Here is a 6,673-nt window from a genome sequence, read left to right on the forward strand (position 1 = left end):
TCTCTCTCTCTCTCTAATAACCGCATTAGACTGCATTAATAACTGCGTAAGCCTGCATATCAATGGCTCAAGCCTCTGTTATTAGCTCTAAAATGATGTTTTGGAATTTGCAACGGAAGGTTTGGGATGAGGTGCGTAAAAAAATTTGTTCAACCCACACGAGATTTCAGGACGGAAACATGTCAAATGTCTTGAAACAAATGATCTGAACAATGTCTTGATGTGTGGTTGGGATTCCAGGCCGTTAAAATTATTAGAGAAATAATGCACTCCCGGAGGTGGTTATGTGGCCACGACTATATGGTATGGTCTTTCTCAGTTCTCAAACAAATTAAGAACTATTAGATTTTTATTGACTGAACGCAAGTGCTTATTCCGATAGAAAACATTGTATCGGTTTCCACTGATTAAGAAATATTTGTGTTTGCTTGGGTGGTAATATTAGGTCTATTATATTATTAGGGAAGGGGGCCCAAAAATTAGTTTTTTCTACGTCACGAAAATAGGTAAATCCGGACCTGCCATCTAATGTGTGTTTTGGCCATGTAATGTTGCTGAAATTAAATATGTTATTACCTCTGAGTCAGAGCAGCGATCATGGAAGAGAGAACACAAGCAGACAGTGCTGGAAGCTGCTAATGCTCATCAGTAAATCAGTGGAAAATAAATAGAAATCATGATTCTGTCTGAGCTATGCGTTTTAAAACAAACACTAGTGTAAATGTAGCCTAACAGATGTGTAAACTGAAGACTATTTGAGCTTTATTAAAACTATTTTGCACTGATTTATTGTGTTGGTTACATTTTGTTCCTTTGTGCAGTGGCCCAGGACATGAGTCTTTGAGTCTGTATAAACATCAACAAGCTGAAAAATAAAACCAAAGTTTTTTTTTTTTAGATAATGTAATCTTGTTAAAATTGATTTCATAGAATTGGTATCGAAAAAAGTATCGTTCGGGAACCGGTATCGAAGTCAAATTTTGAACGATACCCAGCCCTACGTCAAGACCCATGAGCTACGTTAATGCAAGTGTGTTGTTGTAGTTTTGTAACTGGCATAAACACTGATCGCAGACGACTATTTACAATGGATCACTGGAGATTTTAACTACAGTATTAGGCCCTATACTGTAAAAACAAAGCCAAACTATTTTTTTCTGTCTATTTTGCATTTCTTTTTCTTTGTATTTTAGCTACTGCACTCTAAACTCAATATTATGTATGACAAACCTATAGAAGTCATTAACCAGATTTTCCATCTGACAGAGGATACAGACATCATCTTGCACACAAAGCACTAACAAACACTGCATCCAGTATGAACGCCTGGAATTAAATAGCTGTATACGTCAATCCTTAATAGATTAATTTAATTTTAAATGCATCACCTCATTTAGTATCTTATAGGTCTGCAGTGTGTATACGTGGTTGTGCTTTTAGCACAATGTAGGCTTTGTATATAGTCTTGTTGTTCTGCTACAGCTAGTTTAAAACTACATTCATAGACACTATTTCCCATTATATAATTTTTTTTCCTACTCCAGAAAATGTCCCATTGTTCTTGTGACTTCATCTGAACAGAGTCTGTCACACTGCTTGTTGTTCATGTCATGCTGGAAAATCGCCTAGATTTAGCCAGATGCACACACAAACAGACACCTATACTTGCATAAACCTTCCATAGTTTTCTACAGTTCCTGATGTAACCATTCAAAATAAATTAACAACAACAACACATTTTTCATCACCTGAGAAGATAAGCACATCGGCGATGTGTCAACAGCTGCACAAATCACACAGAATTCATCAAAAGGATGTAAATGTATTGTTATTATTAACTAATAAAAATTAGTTTTCATTAATTGAAATACAGCCAGAATTAAATATTAATACATTTTAAAGTAACCAAAATTTAAAAAATGTCCAAAAAAAAAAGTGCCAAATATATAAATCAAAGGAAACATAAAATTAAATTTGATGACTATTAAAATGACAACTGAAAATAAATCTAATTCAAATCATGTATATACACTACTACAGAATTTATTAATAATACAGGAATCCAAAGGAAAATCTAATTCTATATATATATATACATATATATATATTTATTTTACTGGTGTCAAATTTAGCGCGTTAACGCAGGCGATAAATTTTTTCAGTTTAACGTGTTAAATTCCTAAATGCATCTACTTTCAGAAGGCCAAATAAAGTGCTTTTGCACTGAAACACACAGCGTCTCCCTGACATGGCTGCTTCAACACTAACTGCGGTTACTGAAACCACACCTTCTTTCTTTGCGTGAACATTTGGGCCACGTTATGCAAATATTCCCACATAGTGACCTAGATATGTGGGGGCGTGTTAGAACGAGCCGTTTTAGGGGGGCATCATATGACCCCCTTAACGCAATTAACGCAGGGGCAGGGCTAGGGTTGGCCACCCCACTCACACTGCTGCTTTTGTCACTTTTTCTCTTGACAAGTGCATTTATTCAGTCGCAGAACGACTGAGAACGGGAGACATTTTTAGACACGCGCTCCACTTCACTTCAGTGCCAGGCTCAAACGAGTGCGGAAACTGTACTGTGCTCGCAGCGCGTGCTCTCCAGTTGCACGCACAAAGGCGCCGGTGCGCGCTGTAGCCTGTGTATCCTTTCATATCAAAGTGCGAAATAAACTACATGCATGCAATGTCGTGGGCAGTGCGATTAATCGAAATCATCATAAAAATCACGATTTGAGCATGCGCTGCCACTTTTGAACTATTTCATTTTTGAACGATTACAAGTTTTTTTATTAGATAGTAAACTAGTAAAACTACACATTCTGAACAATTATAGTTTTAAGCAGTGTATTAGTAGTCAGTATGCTACACTCTAAAAAAATAAATCACAGGTTTTTACCTGCATTTTAAATTACGCATTGTATTTTGTGTTTCGGGTTACAGGGTTACAACGGATAATGGATAATGTATAACGGATAATGTCCTGGAAAATCTTTGCCATTTTTCTAGATATTTTTCTTACAGTGTACTAACTGATCAACAATCACATGTACAAACTACTAACAAGGTGTATCATAAATGAATAATTATTAAATTATTATTGTTATTATCAAATTGAACAACTGCAAATAGCAATAACTTAATTCATGTGATGTATGTACTTCTAGGCATCTTTGGTTTCCTCTTTTTGTGAAATTTAGATGGAAAATGTGTGCCTTTTTATTGTTTGAGTCACTTATTAAAAGTTGCTAAAAGTAGCCAAATAAAATTTAAAAATAGCTAAATTTGTTGCTAGGTGCTTTTGGAAGAAAAAGTTGCTAGGTAGTCTGAAAAGTTGCTAAATTTAGTAACAAAATTGCTAAGTTGGCAACACTGGGAGCGGTGCATCTGCAGCAGTCATGCTGCGATCGTTTCCGCGTGGAGTCTATTTATGCTGTGCTGCACGCTCTGAATTAAAGTGAGTGCATTATTCGCGGTAAAAATGAACATGGACTGACACGGAAATTTAGTAATTACACCATAAACACATATAATTAAACTCTACTGTTTCACAGTCAACACATGGCTTTTTGGCTAGATTTAAAACAAGGAAAAGTGCACTTTTAGATAAACAAGGCAATAATAGATGGCACTGGTCGTGGTAGTTAAAGTTATATTTATTGAGTTTAAACGTGAATATGTCTATGAAAGATTGTATTACTGTACTGTGATAAAAGAGAATCACAATGCTGAAAAAGCATTTTCAGAAACAACATTTGGATTTGAAATCAGAATAATGGATAAATGTTGTGTTTGTGGTAAACAGCCGCGGATCAGGAGCGGATTGCAAACGCGTCCTGTGTGAAAGCAAAATGAGTCTCTGCTGCTTCTGCACCACATACACATACTGTATACGCACTGCAGACGGAGTACGTGTGAACTTGGCGAAACAAATCTAGTTCAACATCTGAGGCAACGCCACAAAGAGCTCTATGACCAATGCATGGCAAAAAAAATGTCCTGCCATGTCTATTCTAGAGACATTGTTACACCTTTACTTAGTGATTATTTTGCCTTATGTCTGTTCTAGAGACATGTTAAAGCTCTAATTGGTTTTCTTTTGGAAATATGTTTCAAATTCACACTGAATGCATTAATGACTGTATAGCATGTCTGTGTGTGTCAACATCGTGATTAAAATCGAAATCGCAAAACCGATCAAGAAATCGCGATAGGTTTTTTTTGTCCATATCGCACAGCCCTAGTTATGAAGTTATCAAAAATGTGATTAAAGCAGCCTTAAAACTTTGCATGCAAGGATTCATCTATATTTAATTTAGAATTTAGTGTTTGATAACTAACTATAGGGCACAGGTAAATATGGCATTATAATGGGTTTATGTATGTGAAGATTGTTTTAAGTTCACTTAAATTAGAAGTTATTTTTTTAATGTCTAATAAATGTTCAAATTGATAGCTCTCAATTATACAGTAATGTTGAATGGCTAGTCAAGGGTTAAATATTAGGGGGAGGGCAATTTTATAGAGAAATCAGTATTGATATCATTGATACTGGCCTTCAGTCATGAAAAAAAGATGCCATTAAACAAATATTAAATATGTTGTTTGTACATTAATTTGAAGACTGAATGTTAAATTATGTTAAACTTTAATGTTAGGTGGGATTAATCGCTATTACTTAAAGAAAAATGTGCGATTAGTTATTTTTTTTATCAATTGACAGCACTAATATATACACACACACACACACACACACACGCACACACACACACATGTACATACATACATACATACATACATGCATGCATATATAAAAAATATATTTTATAACCTAGAAAGCAACACTCGCTTTCAATTAGGTCTGTTAAATTATGTTAAACTTTAATGTTAGGTGGGATTAATCGCTATTACTTAAAGAAAAATGTGCGATTAGTTATTTTTTTTATCAATTGACAGCACTAATATATACACACACACACACACACACACACACGCACACACACACACATGTACATACATACATACATACATGCATGCATATATAAAAAATATATTTTATAACCTAGAAAGCAACACTCGCTTTCAATTAGGTCTCCCAACAAAACCTAACAAAGGACATTTTCAGCATTTTTCTATCATACACGCATGCATATATGTAGCAACTAACAATACTGAAGTCTGGAAGTGAGCCTATATTTAAAACTTCCACCCCAGTCTGCTCACCTGGCAGATAAAGGGTTTTTGCATATCCTGTAGATAGCATCAGACTGCACTTGAGGGCTGCCGTGAGGGATTTAATTGAACTTCAGCATGCATAGCAAACGAAGCGCCAGTGAACACAGAGGCTTCAAAGCAAAAGCACTCAGAATCTCAGATGCTGTGCAGCCATCACTGCAAAACTGTACAGCTGGACCACGCGCGCAATCTCATATCGCGTCTCTTTCTTACATTGCGTCCACGGAGGCGACAGAACAGCGTGGAGTAAATGACGGCGAGCATGCATGTAGCGCAATTAAAAACAATCATGCAAAAATAAAAAATAAACCTATCCTAATAACATGTCCATCATATACTAATCGGGTTATTATATCTTGCGTTCAGAAATCGCTGCTAATATAACGGGAGTGAGGCGCGCGGCTTACCTGAGAAATCAGCCCGCGTTCATTGTTCTGTTAAGCGGGTAATATATTCCTCTCGATCCTTTCCAGCCGCTATTGTTTGCGTGCTTTGAGAAAGACAGCGCTGGAGGCGTGCTGCGGGACTGGTGGTGCTGCTCCAGCGGTAACGGAGGACCGTGTTGTCGGTGTCTTTGATTCCTCCAGCTCTCGTTGTGTTTCATCAGATGAGTTCTGTGGAGGGGGCGGAGCCTCGGAGCTGCTTCTTTAAACAGAGCGCTTGATTGACAGTTAGCGGCGCTCTAACCATCTCAGCCGCTCTATTGGATTAGCTAGGTTTTAAGGTGATATGGCGAATATCGTACAGACGTGTAGAAGAGATCAGTAGTACTGGTCTTTTACTCTTTTCAAACGAACAGCTCATATGCAAGAAAGCATTTACGCTAGCGCCTGCCATGAGTGATTTTTTTGATTAATTTTTTTTGTGGGTTTTTTTTCTCCATATGGTGGTCTGAGTACGGTTCGCTTTCGGCTAAACTAAGGTACGGTTCGCTAAAAACGTGCATTGTGAGCACAAATCGGCCCGGGCTCCAATGTAGTTTGGCCATCAGATGTTTCCGTGCAAATCAGCTAGCTGTTCATAGTGGCTGCTTCTTCTGGCAGATCTCTATAAATTGTTCGCTCACAACGTACACTCGTTTATTTTAATTTCAACTGCTTCCAAACTGTGTGAGAGAGATACCAACTGAGCGCGAGGCTACCAAACCAAAGAGTCCTCTTTCAGGAACTGCGATAGTGTGAACACAAAGAAAACCGAGTCCTTTTTCACTTGGTCCACTTAAAGGGGTCTGGGTTCAGTTCTTTTAAAGAGGACTCAAGTGTGAAAACTTGGATTGATGTTTTGACTAACCTACTAAAGCACATGTAGTCAAAACATCAATCCAAGTTTTCACACTTGAGTCCTCAGTTTTGGTATATCATTTAAAGTTAATATGTTATGTACTACACTGCAACTCCTTCTTTACAAATATGCAATTACAAATATATTCAAA

General features: G+C 36.9%; 1 protein-coding gene across 2 annotated transcripts in view; it reads right to left on the bottom strand.

Annotated features, from left to right (window-relative positions):
• The window catches only part of LOC107602911 (beta-galactoside alpha-2,6-sialyltransferase 2-like), an 85,228-nt gene extending 79,347 nt beyond the window's left edge, over positions 1-5,881 (bottom strand). Inside the window, exon 1 of one of the 2 annotated variants that reach the window (XM_016295533.1) lies at positions 5,649-5,881. The gene's annotated coding sequence lies outside the window, so the exon portion shown is untranslated. The remainder of the gene's footprint in view (positions 1-5,648) is intronic. The other variant, XM_016295532.1, reaches the window with a different exon arrangement.
• Between the last annotated feature and the right edge of the window lie 792 nt (positions 5,882-6,673).

Source organism: Sinocyclocheilus grahami, unplaced genomic scaffold, assembly GCF_001515645.1.
Source record: "Sinocyclocheilus grahami isolate Dianchi unplaced genomic scaffold, SAMN03320097.WGS_v1.1 scaffold337.1, whole genome shotgun sequence".
In the NCBI taxonomy this organism is placed as follows: domain Eukaryota; kingdom Metazoa; phylum Chordata; class Actinopteri; order Cypriniformes; family Cyprinidae; genus Sinocyclocheilus; species Sinocyclocheilus grahami.